The sequence below is a fragment of the Delphinapterus leucas genome, chromosome 21, assembly GCF_059928025.1.
Source record: "Delphinapterus leucas isolate spDelLeu-1000000601 "Yukka" chromosome 21, BTC_Dleu_Yukka2, whole genome shotgun sequence".
Taxonomy (NCBI): Eukaryota; Metazoa; Chordata; class Mammalia; order Artiodactyla; family Monodontidae; genus Delphinapterus; species Delphinapterus leucas.
Genome location: NC_143149.1, coordinates 10445176 through 10470184, shown reverse-complemented (window position 1 = coordinate 10470184; position 25009 = coordinate 10445176). Strand labels below are relative to the sequence as shown.

The 25009-nt window shown below is 50.4% G+C and overlaps 1 protein-coding gene across 1 annotated transcript in view; it reads left to right on the top strand.

Annotated features, from left to right (window-relative positions):
* Positions 1–25009, top strand: part of KBTBD11 (kelch repeat and BTB domain containing 11) — a 36838-nt gene extending 11829 nt beyond the window's left edge. The window contains exon 1 of the mRNA XM_089903594.1: positions 1–25009. This exon is cut by the window's left edge and continues 11829 nt beyond it. The gene's annotated coding sequence lies outside the window, so the exon portion shown is untranslated.

Below are 25009 nucleotides of genomic sequence, written 5' to 3'. Positions count from 1 at the left end.
GGATAAAGGAAGGCACAGAGGAACCCCACTTACAGCAGGGGTGTCCCGGACAGCCCCCGAGAACTGCGGTGTCAGCCCAGTCACACTGGGCGGAGACACCTGCTCCACCTGAGGACTGCAGTGGCCCTTCGTGGCAGGTGTGGTGCGCTTCTGGCTGTGGAGACAGCAGCCGACTGAGTAGTCCCTTACACCCCTGCCCACACGCCACAGTGTCCCCGTCATCAGCATCCCCATCAGGTGGGACATTTGCTACCATCGCCGGACCTACAATGACACGCCATACTCACCCTAAGTCCCTGGTTCACACTGGGGTCCACTCTTGGTGTTGGACGTTCTGTGGGTTTGGACAAATGGATAATGACGGGTGTCCACCATGACAGTGGCGTGCAGAGTCGTTTCACTGCCCTGAGAACCCTCTGTGCGCCACCTCTTCATCCCTCCTTTCCTCAACCCCTGGCAACCACTCGTCTTTCACTCTCTCCACAGTTTTGTCTTTTCCAGGATGTCGTAGAGTTGAATCATACAGTCTGTAGCCTTTTCAGATGGGCTTCTTTCGCTCAGTCGTATGCATTGAAGGCTACTTCATGCCTTTTCATGGCTTGAAGGCTCAGTTCTTTTTAGCCCTAAGTAAATACTCCATTGTCTGGATGTATCACTGTTAGTTTATCCATCACCTATAGAAGGACACCTTGGTTGCTTCCAAGTTTTGGCGATTATGGATAACGTGTGCAGGGTTTTGTGTGGAACCGACAGGGTTTTAAACCCATGGGGAGGACGCGGCACGAATCTCACCCTCTGGCCTTTGTCATCTCCCTGGGGACGACCATTTCTGGGATGGCTCTGTCGCTCTCCCACACAGACCCCCTGGTGGCTTGCTAACACACCTCAGTGGACCCCAGACTCCAACCCTGGCCCACAGGGCCCCACGATCAGCTTCTGCCAACCCCTGCACGCCATCCCTACTGTTCCCCCACCTTCACGCTTTTCCAGGCACTCGGGCTGTCTTGCTGGTCCTCACCTGGGCCATGCTTGTGCCTGTCCCACAGTGTTTGCTGTTGTCCCCTCTGCCAGGGCCCTCTGTCCCCACGCCTCCGGCCCCCCATGTCCACCTGTCTCTCTCTCAGTCCTGCCCAGGAGATGGCCTTCTGACACCACCCTCCAACCCAGCCGCTGTCTGTCCACTCAGCATGCTTTGATTTCCTTGATGGCTCTTGTTAATATCTAGTTACGTCGTGTCTTTATTTTATTTTATTTTATTTTGCGGTACGCGGGCCTCTCACTGTTGTGGAGCACAGGCTCTGGACGCGCAGGCCCAGCGGCCATGGCTCACGGGCCCAGCCGCTCCGCGGCATTTGGGATCCTCCCGGACCGGGGCACAAACCCGTGTCCCCTGCATCGGCAGGCGGACTCTCCACCACTGCGCCACCAGGGAAGCCCCCGTGTCTTTATTTTTATTATCCATTATGTCGTGTCCTTATTGATAACATCCAGTGTGTCATGTCTTTATTATTACTATCCTGTTTTATCAGGCCTTTGCTATTATTCTTTTTTAATTAATTCATTAATTAATTTTTGGCTGCATTGGGTCTTTGTTGCTGCACATGGGCTTTCTCTAGTTGCAGCGAGCAGGGGCTACTCTTCGTTGCGGTGCACGGGCCTCTCATTGTGGTGGCTTCTCTTGTTGCGGAGCATGGGCTCTAGGCGCACGGGCTTCAGTAGTTGTGGCTCACGGGCTCAGTAGTTGTGGCTCACGGGCTCTAGAGCGCAGGCTCAGTAGTTGTGGCGCACGGGCTTAAGTTGCTCCACGGTATGTGGGATTTTCCTGGACCAGGGCTCGAATCCGTGTCCCCTGCATTGGCAGGCACATTCTTAACCACTGAGCCACCAGGGAAGCCCAGGCCTTTATTATTGTTATCCAATTAGATCACGTCTTTATTGTTAATATCTATTGTGTCATGTCTTTCTTATTATCCATTTATATCAGGTCTTTCTTATTGTTATCCACTTATGTCTTTATTATTATCCATGTAGATCACGTCTCTGTAGTTACTATCCAGTTAGAGCAGGTCTTTTTCTGTTTGCTGTGGTCTGTGGTCCCCAAGCTCTATGAAGACATGGGTGGGCCTGGTCGTTTGACCCCTGCGTCCCCAGAATCTCGGTCAGCTGCTGGGAAGGTGGGCACTTGGCTGGCACCTGTGAGCCTTGGGCACCACAGATGAGCGCAAGATGATCTGCAGGGCAGCGTGTCCCATCCAGGAGCCCCACCGCCAGGCCCGGGATCTTGGAGAGGCGCTTATGTGGAGGAAGCAGAGCGCCCGGCTGCTGCCCCGATGGAGGTGAAAACCCTGTGGCTCCAGAAGTGACTGGCACCAACCTGGCCATTTTATGTTTCCCTATGAAAATCCACGGTCCAAGCAGCCTTTAGAAGGCGCATGAGCAGGTAGGGCCATTAGCTCAGTGAGCAGGCCCCCGATTTTTCTGTAGGAGAATCCGCCAAACCCAAACTCAAACACATGCTCACGTTTCACTCTCCCCTCTCTCTCCTCCCCGGCCGTCCTCCAGCTCCACTGTCACGGGCCTGTGCCCGCAGCGTCCCAGCCCAAAGCTCCCGCGTCTCTGGCCCCCGATCCTTCCAAAGCCACTGTCTCACTCACCACACCCGAGTCTCATCAGGACGTCTTGGGAGCCACTGTGCCTCCCTCCAGATCAAGGCTTGGGTGTGACTGTGAGTTTCCTGACCTTTGAAGCCCGTCGAAGACAAACACAGCTGGACTTCAGTTGAAGCAGTGACAACAGGCTCTGTTCAGTTCCCACCCACGGCGGGAAGAGCCGAGGGCCCCTGGGGTTCACGTAGGGGTGATGGCGCCCCAGCAGGAGGCTGAAGGAGCGGGGATGGGAGAGAGGGGACCAGCAGGCGCTGCCGACACCCGGCCCTGTTCCGCAGCCGGCCGCGTGTCTGTAGCTGACAGTTGCCAAGTTGGGGCCGCACCCTCCCCAGGGCCTGGGAGGCCAGCCCGTCCTTCCTGAAGGCTCCGTCTCAAGGGCGTGGTGCTCAGGCCCCTGAGAAGGATGCTCCCGAGCTGTGGAAGGGTACATGGGCATCTCAGAGGGACAGAGGAAGGACCCACACTTGTCACCCCTTTTTAGTAAACGCTCTGAAAGGCCAGGACTACGGCTGGGTGTGGGTGGGACAGATGGTGAATTCCCCCGGCGACCCTGAGCTTTTGGGGCAGGTGTTTCCATGGGGTCTGGTCCCCCCAGGACACAGCCTCGGGCCAGTGGCCCTGCTGGAGTTTGGTCGAGGGTCCTGGTATCACAGCTCGGATGGAGTGGTTGATGTGCAGAGCCCAGAGTCCTCAGGCAGACAGAGTAGACCCAGCTGGGGGAGATATTCAGGCACTAGTGAGATTCAAATCCAAACCCATTCCTTTTTCTGCAGATTTGACGTTAATCCTTCTAACGTGCTCTGAAAACATTTTCTTCTGCTCCCCTGGCATAATTCGGAAACCCTCTAAAACTTGAGCAGTAATGGTACAATTGGGCTTGCACATACAATCTAAGGAAAAATTTAATATATCAGAAACATCCATCATGCCCATGGCTGTGGTTTCAGTATTGTGTAACCCTTTAGGTATACTGCACATGCCGAGTCAGGCAACAGGCCCCCAGAATAATCTACGAGTAACCTGTTATCAAGGCTGTTAGGTCACAAAGGCTGTTTTCCTTTGACAGCGCCCTGGGACACGGGGGGTCGAGGCTTAGCCCCCCATAGCCAGCGCAAGAGCTGCCCAGCAGCTGTTGGCGTTTAGAGAGTGTTTACTCTTCAGATGTGATTTTGTGATTCAAGCGGTAACATAGAAGGATGTGGGCACATCTACTGCTCTAGAATCAGCTTTGCTTTGGGTCTGAAACGGGCCCAGGATGGTGACCCGGGATGAGCGGGGAGGGCAGCCGGGTCCCCGGATGCAGTACGACGGCGGTGACTCCTCAGGCCTGGTCTATGGCTCCCATCAGGGTGCTGCGTCCTGGAAAGTCCTCCAAGGCAGGTCACAAACGATTCTAGCAAATAACCAGACCTTTGGGGCAGCTGGCTCAGGAAGAGCCCCAAACCTCAGCTCTCCCGCTGCGTGAACATTGCCGGGGCGATTTCCGGGTTTTCTTTGCCCACTTTTTCTGCTGTTCAGCCTCCCGTTACCTTTTCCTTGGAAAGACTCTGTAACCGACACCCTGATTTCCCAGGCGGAGTTCTGCACGGCAGGCGCTTTCCTGCCTTCCGTCCTGCTCTGTAAACACCCAGGGACAGGAAAACAGCAGAGGAGTATCCACGGCCTTCCTTTGTGTGTGTGTGTGAAAGCGACTGTGGGAATCGGCCGCTCCTGGCAGACAAAGGCTCTTTCTCTCCGCCGGCCTCCGGTCTGAATCTCCTACTGTTTTCTGGGTTCCAGTGGGACGGCATCCAGGAGCAAATGAGGAACCTCGCAGGGGCCTCTGCTGCTGAGAAAGGTGACCGCAGTGGAGAAAAGAGCCGAGGCATCTGTTAATTCCTCACAGTTTTCCTTAGCAGTTAAAGGGCTTTCTGTGATGGGCTTGCTGTGTTCTTTTCAGGTCAAGGTCTGAGGATTTATATCTGGGTCAGGGAAGTCATCCTCTAACCCTTGGCCCCAAGGAATGGATGGTCTGCCCCATCTGGTCACTGATCATTGATTTGGCACAATTCAAATGCATTAAACCCAAACAGATATTCGTGTTCTAGGGAGGGGCGATAATACACAACCATACGTAGGAGTTGTTATCTCAACAGTGGTGGAATTCCCGCTGCGCCGGAGCCGCAGACAGAACGAGACGCAGCCGGGGGCTGGGGGGGCGGAGTGGCCAGCTGTGAGGACCCCAGCTGTGAGCAGGCCTAGCGCAGCTGTGTCTACGCTGCCGGCACGACTGGGGGTCCTGAGCATCAGGGAAGGCTTCCTGGAGAACGTGGTACCCAGCCAGGTGGAGGATGGACCCCGGGACACTGCACTCTGGGGGGCTGAGCCTGACAGGTGAGGGATGGCACGTGGCCGAGCAGGGCCGGCCGTGGGCTCGCTGTGGTTCTGGGGAGTGTGTCAGAGGCCAGGGAAGAGGCAGGAGGACCAGGTGTGGCTGGTCAGTGCCTCCCGGGGGCCCGGTGAGGCTTCGGGAGCTGGTGGGGTCAGAGGAGAAGGATGGGGTGAGGGCCGTCGACATCCGCACGAAGCCGAGGCCGGGAGGACCGCGTGTCAGGGCTCACGGGGCCTGGACCAACCCGCCTCTCACCTGCTCGCTGTTGGGGGGGCACGTGCGTCCTCGGGGTGTTGCTGACACGAGGGCACGGCCATCACAGATGGGAGTGACTGAGGCCCACGCCCAGGGCTGTGGCCACAGAGAGTCCAGGACTGCTGGGCTCCTGTGCCCTCAGGAGCAGGGACGCAGAGGAGGAAGGGTCCCCTGTGCCCCCGGGAGATGAGGGAGGAGTGAGCTCCACCTTCCAGAAAAAAAAGCCAGCTTTCCATGGCCTTGAGGTCAGGGGAGACAGTGTTAGGGACCAGAGACCCTTGGGCCCTGACTGCTTCCCAACCCCCTCCTCCGTTTCCCCTTGAACCCTGGGCTCAGAGGAGGCAGAGGCTGGGAGATGGCATCCTGGAGACCTAGGCAGGTGACCCCGGCCTGGCCAGGAGCCCAGGACCCTTTCTCTGTTCAGCCGCCACCTGCAGATCACAGAAATGCTAACTCGGTGACCTGCTCGGGGTCACCCCTTCCTGTCTCCTCCTGCTCCTCGCCCACAGCTACCTCCACACCACCCTCCACCTTCGCTGGAGCTCCTGCACCCACGCGCCTGCGCCCACGCCCCTGCACGCACGCACCTGCACCCACGCCCCTGCGTCCACACCGGTTCCCCATTTCCCTCCGGCCTCTGCAGGCACCTCCTCCGTCAGCACAGCTCCCGCCTTCTCACGCACTCCCCACCTCCCCCCTCTCTCCTGTCACCTCTCTGTCTGCCACCAACAGGCTGACTGTTCTAGCAAACACCGCCTACCAGAACTGATGTTGAATTCATTATTTGAGACATCAAGAGGGGGCTGACTTTCTCCTCCTCTCTGCCCTGTTCTAGGTCTTCATTTATAAAGGTGACTGGGTGATGGCAGGGAGAAGTCGGTCTCATGTTACAGTCCCCTGGAAAGAGGGCACAGCTGGCCACGCCGGGCACGTGGGGGGATGGCCAGGGGGTCAGGGGACAGAGGACAGGACGGAGGGAAGACTGAGGGCACGGCCTTTACTGGGGTTTCCAGAGGAAAGGCAGGCGGGGCGGGGGGAACACGTGCGATTGGCTGCTTTTAGTGATTTTGCCGGGCTTTGGGCGACAGGGCTGCCCCGAGCCGCCGGGCACCCGGCCCGGGTGTTTCGGGCAGAGGTGGGCCACCTCCCCGGGGGCGGGGCAGGCGGAGGAGGCCGGGCCTGGCCGGGCTGTCGGCATAGGTCCCAGGCGGGCTCCTGGCTGGGCCCTTGGCTGGTGGGGGGTTGTCTCTGCCCAGCCAGGCGGGACTTAACGATGTCAGAGCATCACAGTAGACAGAAAATGAAAGCCAGGATGATGCACTGACTCTGAGACAAAGTTCGCTCCTCTAGCTGTGACTCCCTGGCTGCCACCTCTGACCCCCACCCCGACTGCTTCATCCTCCTTAGCCCAGACCTGCGACGTCTCTGGGTGCCTCCACCCTCCTGCTCGTCTGGGGGGGGTCTGCTAGGGATGTCACTTTTTCCAACCACGCCCCCCCTCCCAGCCGCCTGGTGTGTTTCAGCCCCGGATCTCTTTCCGTCCTTCACAGTGTTGGTCACAACTTGTAATTATACTACTTAGTTGTTTATAATCGAATTGTTAATCAAAACCAATGATTACATACACTTGACTGTTGCTAAAACTGATCAATGCTCAATTCACCACGTCAGTCCATCCATTTACTACTTACTTTATTTTTAGTCCATTCTACTAAACCGTGAGTCCCTGGAGGGCAGAGACGTGTCCGTGGTTTCATTTTTGAGTTCCCGGTGCATTTCACATGGCTGGTGTGTCAGCGCTGAAGCAGGTTTAGCCACGAATAGTGGAGACTCAAGCCAACAGCAGCTTAAGGGGTTTAAAAGTGTGTGTCCCTTTCCTTCCTGTGATGGGGGAACTCAGCTCTGCATCTGAGTCACAGGCTGGTGGAGGCAGGGGGCAGGCATCCCTCCTTTAAGCACAACCTGGACTCAGTCTCAGGGCTGCACCACTGCAGGGAGGAGGGGGTGATGCTGTAGCCGCCACGTGCATCCCGAGTGAGCGCAGACAGAGTGGGAAGCTGAGGGGGTGGGAGGTGGAGCTGCCACGATGCCCCTGCCCACCTCCCACTTCTGTTTCGTTTTTGTTTTTTTCAGTTCTAATAGCGAGTACTTAGTCCCACCCCACACAGCTGGGCAACTTCTAAGCAACAGAAATGCCAGCAGGAATCAGCTGTCTTACGGATCAGTGTTTTCAAACCTCGCATTGTGGCTCACGTGTCAGGAAATCAGTTTGCTGGGATGCAGCCTCACATACGAGTTGAAATAGGCAGAATTACCAATATCAGAGCTTCTTTCTCTCTCACACACACACACGTGCCCTCTGGGGCAATGGGAAGGGGGCTTTAACATTGCACTTGCTGCCCTCCTGTGCCCGCCTGTCTACCCTCCTCTCCTGTCCATAAGACGTCTGGTGCCACGCGCCCAGTGATCTTTGCATCGTTTGTGATTTCCAGTTAGAGATCATGGAGGCTGCATCAGAGAAACAGGACCAGTAGGAGGTACAGAGATAAATAGATAGATACTGATATCAATATAGATACATAGATGAACATCTGTGTCTGTATACATACATAACTACATCTATTTCTAGAAAGAGACTTGTCGTAAAGTATTTGCTCACGTGACGCTGGAGACAGAGAAGCCCTGTGATGAGCTGTCTTGGAGCTGAAGGTGCAGGGTGGCCGAGGGGGCAGCTTGAGGCCTGAGAGCTGGAGGGCTGCTGTGTAGACCCCAGTCCGAGTCTGAGGGCCTGGGAGCCAGGAGTGCCCGGGACAGATGTTGGGCTCAAGCAGAAAGGCAGAGAGAGTGCCTGTGCCCCACTTTGTCTTTTGGTTCTGTTCGGGCCCACAGTGGATGGGGGGATGCCACCAGACACACCCAGAAATGATGTTTACTCAGAAATCAGGGCAGCCCTGGGCCCCGTGGAGTCGACACATGAAACCAACCATCACAGAGGCAAATACGTTTGACATGGCAGATGCAGCCCTGGAGGTGGAGAGAGAACCTGGGCGAAGAAGCCGGTGGAAGGTGCCCACCCGGCGCAGCCGGTCCCACTGCTGCTCTTCTATTTAGAGAGATAATTTATACCTTTCCGTTTCGAATTCCATGTGCAGTCTCTGTATAAACCCGCATGTCCTTGGTACCTCACCTGACTTTTAAGTGGGAGAAAGCGTTTTTTTCTGTCCGCTCCAGTTTTGGCCAGAGCTCACCGCACCTCGAGTCCACTGCACCCCCTGCATTTGTGAGCCTGGATTCTCGCCTCAGAACAAGCAGGGGGAAAATGCTCGGGCCTCCTCCGCCGGATGGGACGATTCTGGGGCCTCCGGGGGTCTGTCTAGAACTCCAGGCCCGCGTCCCAGGCTGTGATGGGCAGCGCTGCGTCCAATACCACCATCTGCTGGACAACGGTAGACATTACACTTTAGAGCCAAGTGTGAACTGAATACTCAGGACGTTGAATTGGGGAAAGGGCCAAATGTTTTAAATGACATTACAGCTACTATAACATAGATCAGGGCATGTAAGATACTTTCAAAACCCTTTTATGTACACGTAACATTACTTAAAGTGCATCCACCCAATAAATGCTTGTTAATTAGAGAATAGAGATGCATCTCTATTTTCAAAGGTGACACACGCCCTACGACGAGTTAAATCCTCCAGGGACACACATTTCTGTTAATAACACGACACACGATAGGCTCCTTCGTGTGTGCCCACCACGGTGTGTGAAAGTCACCCTCAGGAGTGAACAAATGTGGCTTCCTGCTATCAATAGGGGCCTTTTGGAAAATCCCACATAGCAGCCCACAGTTATTAAGGAGGCTAGAAAAATTATATCCAGGATTTATAATATAAAAAATTAGGAACCTAAGCAGAACACTCGAGGAAGTGTTCCCATTTGGCAACCACAAGTTCATGGAATACTGAGGAAGTGATGCCTCTGTCTAATTTATCCGACAGTATCTCCTTCTGACGAGATGCTTCTCCAGCTGCTTCTCCAAGCCCGCAAGCCGGCCGGGCTCCGGGCCCCTTCCCTGCTCTGCTTCCCCGCAGTGCAGACCACCAGCCAGCATGTCTGTGTGAACTCTCTGGGTCCTGTCTTACTGTGACCTCTGGTGTTTTGACCACAAATGTGAACAGTGCCCGCACGTAGTGGGTGCACAGTAGCAGGGGCTGGTGGACAGGTGTGGGCTTCGGAAGGGCCCACGTGGTTTCCAGGGGGCCGGTCAGGCCCACGTCCTCTTCATTACACACCCCCGTGTCCTGGGCCCTTCCTTTCACGGGCCTCTCTGGCCCTGGCAGACGATTTTTCAGAAGTAATGCACATTTTGTCTGAAATGGCTAATCCCCAGCAGAGGGCCTGGCCCCCTCACGCACTGGATTTGTTCATCTGTGTTAACCCAACATCCTTCTCTTCAAAATTTCAAATCATGTTGAAAGTTAAGTAAGCGAATATTCCCGTAGGTATATTTCTGGAGCATCCTTCTCTCTCGGGGGAAAAGGTTTACATGTGGCGGCCATTCTTTAATTTAAAAGGCAAATGACAGGCGGTCATAGGATAAAGACTCACGGAGGAACTTGGCCCAAGGAAGCTGGCACACTGTCCCTTTGGGTTTCCCGGAAGCTGACCCAGAGAAGTGACGGGGACCTTCGGGGCAGCGGATGTGGGTACCACGGGCTCTGGGTGAGCCGGGTTCGTTCCTGAGGACGTCAGCCTCCTAGTCTGTGCCAGGAGGGGCCGGACTACATCTTTAGGGCCATTTTCTCTCTCTGGGATCCTGTGCAGCCTGCACCAGAGAGAGGGCTGGATTTTGAAATGTCACCGCCTTTCCGGGAGCACAGTTATGTTTTTGCAAAAAAAAAAAAAAAAATTATGTAGTGTCTTGGGTACACCAGCTGGTATGGGTCAACTATTTCAACACAGAATTTTGCTGGCGGGAAAACCTAGCACACAAACCCAGTTTCTTCTTTGTTTGCAAGAATAAGTAAGCGCTGGGACACGGAGCCCTTCAGCGGGCATGGGGTCCTGGACTGTCTGAAGTAGCGGGGTAAATACTACGAATGTTATAGATCATTCTGAGCTAATTATCCCGAAACTCCCAGCTAACACACCAGCTAATGTTCTTCACGTAAATATTTGACGTGGTTGAAAATTAGGTTGCTTGATAGAGGAATGCAACAAACATGAATTGAACTGACATTGTTGGAGAGAAGAAAGAAGAATGAATATTCTAGATCCTTCTTTCCCTGCTAGTGCCTGGGATGTAGTGTTTCTCTCAGGCAAAGGGAGTGTGTGGTGAGAGCTGGCGTATGTGGCAGGGGTTGAGGCACTAATTAAAACCCCAGGAGCCAATGCTGACTTGTCACTTGAAAGGTGATGCCCCCAGGTTGGCTATACAGAGACTGTCTCTAGAGTTTATACTGCATTCTTCCGTCACACCCTCAAATGTTTTTAGAAGGGTTTACCTCTAAAACACTTCATTTGTATTTTCAAATGTAAATCCATACATACAGATTCTGGGCTGCCATTAAGTCATCATTGGTTTTCCCATTTATTTGGAGAAGAAAACTTTTGGCAGGTAAGTCACCCAGTTCCCATGGCTTCATCCTCCACACTTGACTTAGGAAGAGTGAAAGCATCACACTCACGCTGAATCCACACACCTTGGTCATTGTGATTCTAGACTTTGCTTGATTGCACGACAGACTTTTTTTTTTTTTTTTTTGGCTGCATTGGGTCCTTGTTGCTGCGCACAGGCTTTCTCTAGTTGCGGCGAGCGGGGGCTACTCTTCGTTGTGGTGCGCGGGCTTCTCACTGGGGTGGCTTCTCTTGTTGCGGAGCATGGGCTCTAGGCGCCCGGGCTTCAGTAGTTGTGGCTCATGGGCTCAGTAGCTGTGGCACGTGGGCTCCAGTAGTTGTGGCTCACGGGCTCTAGAGCGCAGGCTCAGTAGTTGTGGCGCACAGGCTTAGTTGCTCCGCAGCATGTGGGATCTTCCTGGACCAGGGATCGAACCCATGTCCCCTGCACTGGCAGGTGGATTCTTAACCACTGCGCCCAGGGAAGTCCTGCACGATAGACTTTCTGTGTGTCACTTAAGATTGGAAAGCTGTGCTTTCCGGCACGAGGGCCAGAAGCGTGAGGCGAATGGTGATGCCGATTGGCTGCCTACCCGACAGGGGTCTGGGGACACCCCTTTCAGGTGGCAGGTCAGCATGGGCGCCTGGGGGGTTAATTCATAAGTCGACTTCCTACCGCTTACCCCCAGCACACTTTACACATTTTCTCCGCCTGAGGACAACAAACTGCTCTTTTAATTAACTTTTTGCATCTACGACAGGAAAGAAAAAAACACCATCCTATAACTTAGATGATCTGGACCAGCAGTCAGCCAGCTTTGTCTGTAAAGGGCCAGAGAATAAGTATTTTAAGTTTGGTGGACCTACTGGTCTTTGTGACATAGACTTCTTTGTTTTTGTTTGTTTTGTTTTAACATCCCTTTAAAAATGTAAAAGCCATTTTGGCTTAAAGGCCGCTGAACTTGGCCTGAAGGAATACACAGCCCTGGGTCATGCATGCCCCGAGCAGTTTTCCCTAATTTTTCTAAAATAAATATGTCCTGCCAATGAGGTAAATTCCAGTTGTATGGGCCATTCCTCATAAATACCCCATTAGGATGTCATGAAAGTCTTAAAAATTCATCCCAATTTAAAAAAGTTTCCATGAATTTGATGGATGTTCGTTTATGTAGAGTTGGGACCATTTCTTACTTTCTCCGTCCCTTATGTATTTTTGTCCTGTAGACTTTTCTTCCGGCTGTGCTCCTTCTGCCTGAATTGCGTCCTTTAGTATTTTCTGCTGGTGGCAAAATGTCTTACTTTCTCTTTGTCTGAAAATACCACTGACATTGCCTCATTCTTGAAAGATCACGTCTCTGGCTGTGGAGTTTTAAGTTGGTGGCTGTGTGCTCTCTGTGCACCGTGGTTGCCGTTTGGCCTTGTGGCTGGTCAGAGGTCAGCTCATTCCCACACGTCATGACTGAGGAAATCCCTTCTTTTCCTCTGCCTTCTGATAGGATTTAATTTGTATCTGGTTTTCTGCAGTTTCCTTATGATCAGTTTAGGTGTGGATTTCTACCATTGAATCTTCTTGGGATATGTTAGTAGTCTGGGGTCTGAGGATTGGTATTTTTCATCCATTCTGGAAAAATTCCACTGTCTGCATCTGTCATCTCCGTGTCACTCTCTAATTTTTGCCTCTGGATAATTTATTCTGATTTAAATGCCACATATTTATATTTTTGTGCCAACTCTGCAGTAAAATCCATCCATTGTGTTTTTGATTTTGGTCATTTAATTTTTATTTCTAAAAGCTCTATTTAGTTGTTTTTAAAATCTGATATGTTTTCCTGTTATCTTAGATATCTTCAGGATTGTCTCTTACTTATTTCAACATTTTCACATATTTTTTCACTCTACTGTAGCTTTGTTGAGACATAATTCACATACCATACAATTCACCCATTTACAGTATAAAATGCAATGGCTTTTAGTATAGTTACAGGGTTGTGCAACCATCACAGTCCATTTTAGGACATCTGCATCACCCCAGAAGGGACCCTGTACCATTCTTCCTCAATCTCTCAGCCCCAGACGACCACGAATCTACTTTCAGCCTCTGTGGATTTGCCTGTTCTGGACGTTTCATAAAATGGGATCACACAACATGTGGTCTTTGTGATTAGACCACATTTTGTTTTATCCATGAATCAGTTAGTTGTTTCCACTCTTTTGGATATTATGAGGAATGCTTCTGGGAATGCTGGGATCCCAGTGTCCTATGGACACGTGATCCTTTCACCCAGCGTCTCTGTGTCAGATGCTTTGAGGAGCGGCCAGACTGTTCGCCAACGTGGGTGCATCACTGAAATTCCTCCTCGGGGCCCCCCGGCCTGTCCCCGTCTGTCCTGCTCACTGCCGTAGAGGGGGTGAAGGGCCACCTCGCTGTGTTTTGGTCTGCGTTTCCCTGACGGCTGAGGCTGTAGCGTTTTTGTTACAGTCTGCCCGACGGTGGCCATAAGTGAAGTCTCTGTGGATCTGTTTTCGTCGGTAGTTTTCACGGACATTACTTTATCTTTGACAAGATACTAGTCATTGTATTTGGAGGAATAATTTTCCCCACAGATGAGATGCCCTTTTTCGGATGTTATTTACATTTACGTCTGCGGGGCATCGTGTGGGTGGGTGGGACTCCCTTTAGCCAAGGTCAGGGCTTACTGTCCTCCGGAGGGTACACGGGACCTGACCTGAGGCTGTACTATTGCACCCACCGTGTCCCCATCCTGAGGGGGTCCCTGGGGAGCTCCTGGGGGGTCGCCTACTGGATTCCTCACCTCATTCCGGACGTGGGATTTTGATTTCTGCCTTCTACGTGAGGCTGTCAAATGACAGTTACGTGTGACCAGCCGTCATGGACGGGGCTTCCTTATTCCCTCCGCTTCAGGCTGCTGTTCCTTGTGGAATTCCTCGTCGGCCTGTGTGTCTGTGCGCGTGTGTGCATGTGTGTGCTTGGCAGGGTTCTCCAGAGAAGCAGAACCAACAGGATGTAACACATAAAATCAGTGTAAAAACCGAGCTAGAGAGAGACTGAAACTGGCTTGCACGACTGTGGGGCTGGCACGTCCAGAATCTGGAGGGCAGGCGGCAGGCTGGAGACCAGGGGGGAGCTGTAGTTCGAGCCTGAAGGGGGTCTGCTGGCGGACCCCGTGTTTATGGGGACCTTGGTCTTTTTCTATCAAGGCCTTCAACTGATTGGACGAGGCCCACCCACTCACATCACGGAGGATAATCGGCTTCACTCAGAGTTCACTGATTTAAATGTTAACCCCATCCAAAAAATACCTTCACAGGAACAGCTACGTGGGTGTTTGACCAAACATCTGGGTGCCACGGCCTAGCCAAGTTAACACATAAAATTGAATGTCCCAGTGTGTACACACAGACGCGCGCGCACACACACACACACCCTCAGATTTTTAAAGGCTTACTTTCAGTATAAGAGTTACTGCAAATAGCTAACCTGCCGTTACTCAGCTTGGAGCTTTTACACTGATGTGTTTCTGACACAACTACTGTGACTAGCTGGAACCAAGTTAGGATTAATGTAACTTTTTTTCAAAATTGCAAAAGATTATTGGTAATATAATTATTTAAATTTGCTTATGGTGTTTTTCCTCTCTCTTATAAAACGCTTTTGAATTTCTTCTTAAAGAAATTGGTATGAATCCATTTTTGATGGTTCTGCCAGTTTTGTGCGCCCTCTAGTGGCCGTACGTTGCATAGTCACTTTGTCAGGATTTCCAAAGCCTGGAAGGTTCGCAGCTTCAGCAGAGGCTAAAACGGCACTTCTGAATGTGGTCCCGAGTGGCCTGGAAGTTTCTGATGCCCGCTTACAGAGTCTGGGTGTCAAGAATCATTTTCATAATACTGATGAGGTCGGTGGCTATATCGACAGTGTGAGTTTTTGCTACCGTATGATGGGATTTGGAAGATTCTGTGTAAATTCAGTGAAGTCTTATTTTCCAGTGGCCAACACAGGATGTTACAAATCGTCCATGGGTAGAAGGCGCATCGAAGCTGCAAGAGAGGCCAAAGGATGTAACGTAACAGGCGTGTAAAGGTCATTGGTATGGTTTTGGATTCCACATTGCAACTAATCTTTAAGAAATTACCAGATGGTGTTTGCAGTAAAAGAAAACACTATTCACTTCTGAAAAGGCTGCTAAGATCCACGCAGTCTTAAACTGTCTGTCAACGTGAGACTGGATCTTTCCCACACATTTCAGCCAAGAATTGGACTGCAACAAATTGAATGCAGAAACACACCCTCAGCTGTCTTTTCTTAAACCAAACGTCAGAGAGATTTGTAAAAACATAAAAGAGAGCCACTCTACCTATTGTTTTGTTTTCAAAAATACAGTTATTTTTCATAAATATGTTATTTGTGTTAACATAAAATGGGTTAGGTTTTGTTACCTTAAAGTGAATTAAAATTTCTAGTGTGGTACATGTAGGTAGATCTATAACCCACATAAGTAAAAGCTGTTTGGGATATTTTTAAGGGCACATAGGGGTCCAAAAAGTTTGACTAAAATGTTCAAGAAACTTTGGGCTAAAGGACTACTTGATAATCTGCAGACAATTCATAATAAAATGTTAACGCTGAATTACAAAACTAGAATGGGGTAATAATAATAATCAATATTTATATATTGTTAATTTTTGATACTTTAACATCATTTCATTTGTACATCAAAAAAGTCAAGAGTTGACACTTGTATCTTTACTTTTCACAGCATTAAAGCAGGTTCCACTCCTGACTGGACCACATCTCTTAGGTCAGTTCATTTAATTTTCTTTCAGACAATCAAATAAGGAGTATTTATCATGTGTCTATTCTATGCCAGCCCCAGGAATAGTTGTTTAAAATAAAAATAAAATGAGACACAGTTTCTGCCTCTCCTGGGGAAGAATAATAATAGCCTTATTTATGTGCATTATTGAAAATAATTTGCTCAAATTTCTAAAATCAGTGCCAAATTCAACTCAGGAAGGTTATCTTTTTTTTTTTTTTTGCGGTACGCGGGCCTCTCACTGTTGTGGCCTCTCCCGTTGCGGAGCACAGGCTCCGGACGTGCAGGCTCAGCGGCCATGGCTCACGGGCCCAGCTGCCCTGTGGCATGTGGGATCTTCCCGGACCGGGACACGAACCCGCGTCCCCTGCATCGGCAGGCGGACTCTCAACCATGCGCCACCAGGGAAACCCGGAAGGTCATCTTTTAATTTATGGATAATTGAGTACTTTTAGGCCCTAGGCCTGCTGCAGGCCCTAGGTCTGCAGTTTTATACCTAATTGGCTGAAATTAGAATTTTATGTAAATAACCGTTCCATGAACTTAGGATACTTTACCACTGGGGGCATCATCTGTACATTTTTTTCTCGTCTTCTCCAAGTAAAATAGTCTGTATGAGAAAAGGAATCTTTTAAAGAAGGAGGACAACGTAACGCTCAAATCAAGTGAGATGATTCTGTGAAAGCTCCTCATGAGCATGAAAAAAAGAAAGTGCAGCGCTCATGGGGAAAATAGCAAAACCCTGTGAGCTCAGCTTTTAATCAGACCCGAAGGAAAAATACTAGTCTTTTGGAGGAAAAAAGTCATCCTCACAGAGAGAGCGCCTCTTGAGTGTTTCACTTTTTATGAAGTACATCTGGGCCCCCAAACGGTTCTGCTTCCCCAAGATGTGAGGTAACGACTTCCCCATCCTTGGGGCTGGGCTCATGCTGGTTGTAGTGAGGGTGTGGTAGTCAGGGTCCTCCAGAGGACAGACGGATGGACAGACGGCACAAGGGGCGGTTTATTATAGGAAGTGGCCCGTGGGGTTACAGAGCCCAAGAAGCTCCCCGCCCCCACCATCAGCCGTCTGCAAGCTGGGGACCAGGACAGCCGGTGGTGGGACTTGGTCCAAGTGCAGTTTCCGAGAACCAGGGGCCCCGACGTCTGAGGGCAGAAGGAGATGGACGTCCCAGCTCAAGAAGAGAGAGAGCGTTGTCCCTTCCTACACTCGTGTGTTCTATGAAGGACCTCAAAGGACTGGATGAAGCCGCCCACACTGGGGAGGGTGGTCTTACTCAGTTACTACCTCAAATGCTGATCTCTTCCAGACACACCCACCCAGACGCCCCCAGAAATACCGTTTTCCCAGCTCTCCCAGCATCCCTCAGTCCCGTCTGGGTGACACATGAAATCGGACTCCCCAGGTGACAGTAGGTACATGCCTGTTGTCTCAGAGTGTCTTTTATGGTCATTGCTCTCTTTTATTTTTTAACATCTTTATTGGAGTATCATTGCTTTACAATGGTGTGTTAGTTTCTGCTGTATAACAAAGTGAATCGGCTATACATATACATATATCCCCATATCCCCTTCCTCTTGCGTCTCCCTCCCACCCTCCATATCTCACCCCTGTAGGCGGTCACAGAGGACCGAGCTGATCTCCCTGTGCTATGTGGCTGCTTCCCACTAGCTATCTATTTTACGTTTGGTAGTGTATATATGTCCATGCCACTCTCTCACTTCGTCCCAGCTTCCCCTTCCCCTTCCCCATATCCTCAAGTCCATTCTCTACTAGGTCTGTGTCTTTATTCCCATCTTACCCCTAGGTTCTTCATGACATTTTTTTTCTCTCTTAGATTCCATATATGGTTTCAGCCTGGGTGATAAGTTGTAAGGTCCTTCATTATAACAGAATTGTGGACACATGGCTGTGAATGGGAGAATCTGGGGTTTTCCAGGAAGCCTGGGGAGCCAACACAAACATATTCTTGATTTCAAGTAAACACAGAATTGAACGTCCTGGGGAAAATCGTTGTGGTTTTCCAGGCCTTGTCTTGTTCAAACGCCTAGTTATTGTCAGAGCAGGTCTCTGGGCCCAGATGTCACCCTGGTTCTCAGCCCTGACTGTGTCTGCTCTCAGGAACAAGGAGGTGAGAACCGAGCCGCACTGGATTCTAGAGCCTGCTCCTGACCTCCACGTGCTTAGGAAGACTGGACCTTAAAATGCAAATCAAAACCACCGTGAGAGATAACCTCACATCTGTCAGAATGGCCATTGTCAAAAAGAACACAAATAACACACGTTGGCGAGGGTGTGGACAAAAGGGAACCCTTGTGCACTGCTGGTGGGAATGTAAATTGGTGCAGACACTATGGAGAACAGTGTGGAGGTTCCTTTAAAAACTTAAAATAGAACTACCATATGACCCAGCAATCTCACTCCCGGGTATACATCCAAAAAAAATGAAAATACTAATTAGAAAAGATGTTTATAGCAGCATTATTTACAATTGCCATGATATGGAAGCAACCTAAGTGTCCATCGTCAGATGAATGGATAAAGAAGATGTGGTACCTATATATACAATGGAATACTTCTGAGCCATATAAACAAATGACATTTTGTCATTTGCAGCAACATGGGTGGGCTAGGAGGGCATTATGCTAAGTGAAATAAGTCAGATAGAGAAAGACAAATACCGTACGATGTCAGTTATATGTGGAATCTAAAAACAAACTAGTGAATATGACAAAAAAGAAGCAGACTCACAGATGTAGACAACAAACTAGTGGTTACCAGCGGGGAGAGGGAAGGGGGAAGGGGCAATATACAGAGAGGGGAGTAAGAGGTACAGGCTATTAGGTATAAAATAAACTGCAAGGATAGACTGTACAGCACAGGGAATACAGCCTATATTTTATAATAACTATAAATGGAGTGTAACCTTTAAAAATTGTGAATTACTATATTGTACACCTGTAACATGTCACATTGTACATCAATTATACTTGAATAAAAAAAAAAAAAGAATTGGACCTCAGAGCCCATGTTTGGATGCGTCCTGTGGGCCTGGCCCCTCAGCAGACTTGACCTGTGTGTGGATCACCCCGTAACTCACCCTGGCTGTGGCTTCCCTGAGTGGGTCGTGGCCCAAGTCACTTGCTGAACTGGTCGTGGCCGTCACCTTGACCTTGACCTGGCCTCACACACCAACTGTGGGAACCAACTCCTCCCTGGAGGCTAAATCATGAGGGCCTGAAAATAAAGCTATTTGAATTTTAGTTCAAACCCATGCAAGGCATGTGACCCTGCCAACTTTTTTTAACCTTTTTGGGCCTCAGTTTCTGAGTTTATAGGGTGAAGTGAGGGCCGGACGGGATGTTCTGTCTGGTTCTGAGCGTCCTCCGTGGGCTGGCCTTGGGCCTGTCTCTGTCCTCACCGCGTGCAGCCCCCCGGAGCCCAGGGGCACGCGGTCTGTCTCCTGCTGTGCACAGGACAGGTGGTCCCTGCCAGCTGAACTCACGCCTGCACTTTCCACCCGCCTTTGTTTTATGACAGCCTCTAGTTTACAAGCACCTGGCTCGTCGTGTTGTTGGTGATCTTTAAGCCATTAAGCGCTGTCAGAATCCTCTTGGCAGGACCATCCTGTGCTCTGGTTCCTGTTTCCTGGATCCTATTCTGGGCCAGGCCGCTGGCGACCGTGTTGGAGTGGGTGAGGCTCTCTTCTCCTGGCGTGATCGCTCAGGACTGAAATCATAGCGTATCTGGGCTTAGACAAGGATCATCTAATTTAAGTCTCACTTTCCCAGTGGGGAAGCCAAGGCCTGGGAGGGTGGAGAGAGTCTGCCCAAGGCACGCAGCTTCAGCAACAGATTAACAAACAGGAAAACCAGGCCCGGAGCCAGTGCCCTTGACAACAGCTCAGGGCCCTCTGGCCACGTCTTACCTCCTCTGCCCTTGCTATGATTATTTAATGACAGGGTAGAGATAAATTTCCCATTAATTGAGGGCCATAGCTGTACACAGGAACCCGTAAATAGCGTCTACAGGATAAAGGCCATGCTTTCTCATTTAGTAAAAATATATTGTTGAGCTTGTACGATGGGCCAGGCACGATCTGGTCAAAGTGAGAGTCCAGATCTAAACCAGCTCCTGTCTCTGCACCAGTCCTTGGCCGTTGGGGACAGTTGGTTTAGAAGAAAGGCCTACAGGGTACAGTTCTAACAGTCAGGTGGCAGTTCTCGGAGTTTTAAAACACAGCCGTGAATATTGCATTAAGGATCGCATTGTAATCCTGAACGTTGCCAAGATGTAGACATCTGTGGTTGCCTTGACAACTATAAGCCACTTCAACGTCAGCCTTTCCTCTCCCACATGGGTTTTCATAGCCTCTTTGGGTCTCTCCTCTGCTAAGACAATTTTTATCCTCTGTCTGGTCCAGATGAACCTCACGAGTTGGGAGACATCTGACCCCGGGTGAGCTGGGCTGCACGTCACCCATGGCCCTGGGGGCTCCCGGCACCCCCATCTCGGTGAGGAGTGCGACGAAGGTGACACGGAAGAGAATGCGCACATGATACCTGCAAGGTACAAGGCCGAGAGCTGGGGCCAGGTTTCCTAGGATTAGTTTTGATTTACAAAAGATGGAAAAACTTCGGGCTCCATTACAGAGACGCTGAGAAATGCTCCAGGCCACCCGGTTGCTTTGATGTTGGGACGAGCACACTGGTCGGGTCACCACACAGTTTCTTGCTCACAGTGAAGGAGGCACATTAACTAGTTTGGTATATTCAATAGGAAGCTCTTCTTTGTTGAGAGTGTTTTTTGAGTGGGTTTGGAGCTGAGCCCCTGTATTTTCATGGCCAGCAGAGCACCCGGTGCTCAGAACCCTGCCGGTGAGATGCGCGAGCCCGACCGGCGCCCGAGTCAGTGCGCATGCGCGGGTACCAGTCGCAGCGAGGGCCCTGGGGAGGACGTAACGGAGGAACCCCACTCAGACTGGGCTCGGAAAAGGCGCCTGAAAAATGGGTGCTCGAGATGAGGTCTGAACAGGGGTTACCTGAGCGGAAAGAGGGAGGCCGTGCAACCAACCTGGAGCCTTCCAGCCAGGACCCTGTGGGCGGGGCTCAGACGTCAAGGTGCTGGTCTTTAGATTAAGACATAAGGGCTCTGAGGGGCGTGGGGTGACTGCTCCGATTTGCCTTTTGAGACATTTATTTGGTCGTGGTCTGGAGAGTACGCGTCAGAGGAGCCAGGACGGGCGCGGAGAGAGGCTGTCGCCGTTCAGCAGGAGCCGGTCCCAACGGCCTGGGGCGATGGCCCTGGAGGGGGTCCGAGGTGGCGGGACTGAGGGTGTCCAGGAGGAAGACTGTGCAGGATCAGAAGGGCCTAGGGGAGGCGCCCGTGCTCCCTGCCTCGTGCTGCTCGTGGGGTGGGGACCGCTGGACACGGAGACGGGGCAGCAGGAGGGGGCCCGAGTTCAGTCTTCGCCTTGTTGAGTGTAAGGTTCCATCTACGCTTCCGATGGGGGAGGGAGGGCAGCTGGACACAGACTCTGGGCGCCCCCCGCCCGGGGAGGCACCTGCTTCCAGGTGGAGCCTCCGAAGGGTAAGGGGAGGGGGACCAGTTGGGAAGAGAAGGGGCCGTGAGCAGTGCCCTGGGGCAGCTTTGACATCTCACGGTGGGATCGCATGTCTTGGGAGGGAGGTGGCCGTAGGGGTCAGACGGTGGCCGGAGGTTGAGGAACCTGAGAGCAGACACGTCCCTTGGAGGTGGTGACACGGGGTCATGGGTGACAGAGCTATTTTGGTGAGTGATGTGATGGGAACAGAAGGTGGATTGGAAGAGGCCAAAGGACGAATGGAAAGGGGATAAACGGGGAATGCGAGCATGTGCAGGTTGGGAACCAGGCCAGGAGGGCGAGGCTGCAGCTGGAGCGCGTGTGGGGCTGGGGGCCCTGTTCCCACGGCTGGAGGACGCTGGAAGGACGTTCGGGTAGTGATGCGGCTGCGGGGTGACAGCGTGGACACCCTGAGCAGACAGGAGGGTGAGACCAGGTGCCCCCCGGGCCTCGGCCGACACCCTGGGTATGAGGCAGGGGTGTCTCCTGGGGTTCCCACTCACAGCACCCTGGCTGTGTGTGTGCATGGGCGGGGGTCACCTTCGTTTCTGAAAGGTTTTTTCCTTCTTTTGGCTGAATACTGTCCTTTGCATTGTTTCCATGAAAACTCCTTCCTAGCTTCATTCCTCTGCAGAAAATGTCTTGTTCCTCTTTTTGCTTTTAAGCTTTCCTCTTAGTCACTGACTTTAATCACTTGGATACCGATATGACTTGCATAGTTTCATCCATGTTTCTTGAAGTTGATGTTTGTTGAGCTTCTTGTGTCTGTGGGTTTATAGTTTTAGCAGTTTTAGGAACATTTTGCAAGTTATTTCTTCAAATATTTTCTTCTGTCCAGCCCGATCCCTTGGGGACCCGAATTCCATGTGTGTTATCACCTGCCTCAAGATGTCCTGCCGCTCTCTGAGGCTCTTTTTATTTTTTCCCATCTTTTTTCTCTGTGTATTTTATCTTGTATATGTTCTATTGTTGCATCATCAGTATTCAGCGATATTTGTTTCTGAAGTAATGTGCCGTCAATCCCATCAGTACCTGAAAAACCTCAGACGTGGAACTTTCTAAAAGTTTCACTTGGATCTTCTCAATACCGTCTGTGTTTTTATTTAGCATGTTCAATGCATTCCCTCCTTCTTGAGCTTATAGAGATGTGAGAGCAGCCTTACTTTAGGGTAATTTGATGTGTTGCTTAGTCAGTGCCCTGTTGAGGACCTCTTCACATGTCCCGTGAACTGTGAGCTTTTCCTTTCTGGCTGATAGGCTCACAAAGTGTTCCTGACCCTCTATGAGCTCTGGAGATTATTCCACATGAGAGGGATGGGGTCCACAACACAGGGGGGCATATTGGCCTTAGGAGCGGAGGAGAGAAAGGGAGTGTTGTTAAAAATGTTTATTAAGTTCTTAATTTCTATAGTTGGATTTTTCAGTTCTAGAATTTTCGTTTTATTCTTTTTAAACAATAAATTCTAAGAGAAAAGTCTAGATGACTTTGAGCATGGCGATGACTTTTTAGGTACAACACCAAAGACACGATTCATGAAAGAAATAATTGATCAGTGGGACTTGGTGAAAATTAAAAATGTCTGCTGTGTGCAGAACACTGTCAAGACAATGAACAGACAAGTCACAGACTGGGAGCAGGATTTGCCAAAGACATATCTGATAAAGGACTCATCCAAAATATACAAAGGGCTATTAAAAATCAACAAAAGAAAATGAAAAACCTGATTAAAAACTGGGCAAAAGACTTGAACAGACACTTCACCAAAGAAGATACAAAGATGGCAAGTAGCATATGAGAGGATGCTCCGCATCACACGTCATCAGGGAAGTGCAAATTAAAACAAGGAGATACCACTACACACCTATTAGAAGGGCCAAAATCCAGAGCACTGACAACATCAAATGCTGGCGAGGGTGCGGAGCAACGGGAACTCTCGTCACTGCTGGCGGGGATGCAGAGGCGGGAATACAGCCACTTTGGAAGACAGCTGGGCAGCTTCTCACAAAACTAAACATACCCTTACCCTATGATCCAGCGATGGTGCTGGATGAGTTGGAAAACTCATGAAAACAGGTTTCACGAGTTAAAATTCATGCTCACATAAACGTTTGCACAGGGAAGTTTATGGCAACTTTATTCATAATTGTTAAGACTTGGAAGCAACCAAGATGTCCTTCAGTAGGTGAGTGGATAAAATAAACTGTGGTGTATCCAGACAATGGAATATTATTCAGCACTGAGAAGAAATAAACCTTCAAGCCATGAAAAGTCATGGAGGAACCTCAAATGCATATCACTGAGTGAAAGAAGCCAACCTGAAAAGTCCACAAACTGTGTGACATTCTGGAAAAGGCAAAACTGTAGAGACAGTATAAAGATCAGTGGTTGCCAGGGGTTGGGGGGAGGGATGAATAGACAGCACAGAGGATTTTTAGTCGATGAATCTACTCTATATGATACTGTATTGTGAATAAATGTCATACATTTGCCAAAACCCATAGAAAGTACAACACCAAGAGGGACCCCTAATGTAAGAGGACTTGGAGTGATAATTGTGACAAAGGCATCCCTGTTGTGGAGTGTTGGTCATGGGGGCGGGTGTGTATGTGGGGGGACCAGAGTAGATGGAAACCGCCATACTTTCCACTCCATTTTGCTGTGAACCTAAAACTGCTCTAAAAACCTCTCTTTAAAAAAAAAAAAAAAAGAGTAGGGCTTCCCTGGTGGCGCAGTGGTTAAGAATCCGCCTGCCAATGCAGGGAACACGGGTTCGAGCCCTGGTCCGGGAAGTTCCCACATGCCGCGGAGCAACGAAGCCCGTGTGCTACAACTACTGAGACTGCGTCTAGAGCTCGCGAGCCACAGCTACAAAAACCCGTGTGCCTAGAGCCCGTGCTCCGCAGCAAGAGAAGCCACTGCAATGAGAAGCCCACGCACCGCAACGAAGAGTAGCCCCCACTCGCCACAGCTAGAGAAAGCCCGTGCGCAGCAACGAAGACCCACCACAGCCAAAAATAAATAAATTTAAAAAAAAAGAGTAAAGGATACGTTACCAAAAAAATCTATGTTATTAAAAAAATAAACTCCAGTTCTCTGATGAAATTCTCCATTTTGTAGTCTTTTTTCTTGAACACAGATATTTTAAAAAGGGGGTGGTTTCATCTCCTGAACAAGGTCACACTCGTACGACGAACATTTTCAGAAAGTTCTCATCTAGACATGTGCTTTTCTTGAGGTTTAAACCATTCTCCCGTATAATCCAAATATGGAACACACAGACACACATGTCTAGGAAGAAAGACATTCTGAAGAGAGAGAGAAGGACAAAGCACATTTCTCCAAGTGTACCTCCTTTGTGGTACTCACATTTCCAGGGCTTGAAAGGGAGGGCCAGTGATGGGGCTGATGGCCTAATGGAGTTGTCCGGGTCTACGGTTCTCGTTTCTCATATGCAGGGTTTGCTTACCATTCGAGGTGCTGCTTCATTGCCTAAAATGTGGGATTGTTTGAGAGGGCTGAGAAAATTCTGATTGCCCTTTGGAGCAGCTGAGAACATGGACAGGAGGCCAGAAAGGAAGCTGGTGTTTAAAATCCTGCTCTGTGGTTTCTCTTGGGTGAGTCATTTACTGAGCTCCTCTAGGACGTGCCTGCCTCAGTGGAG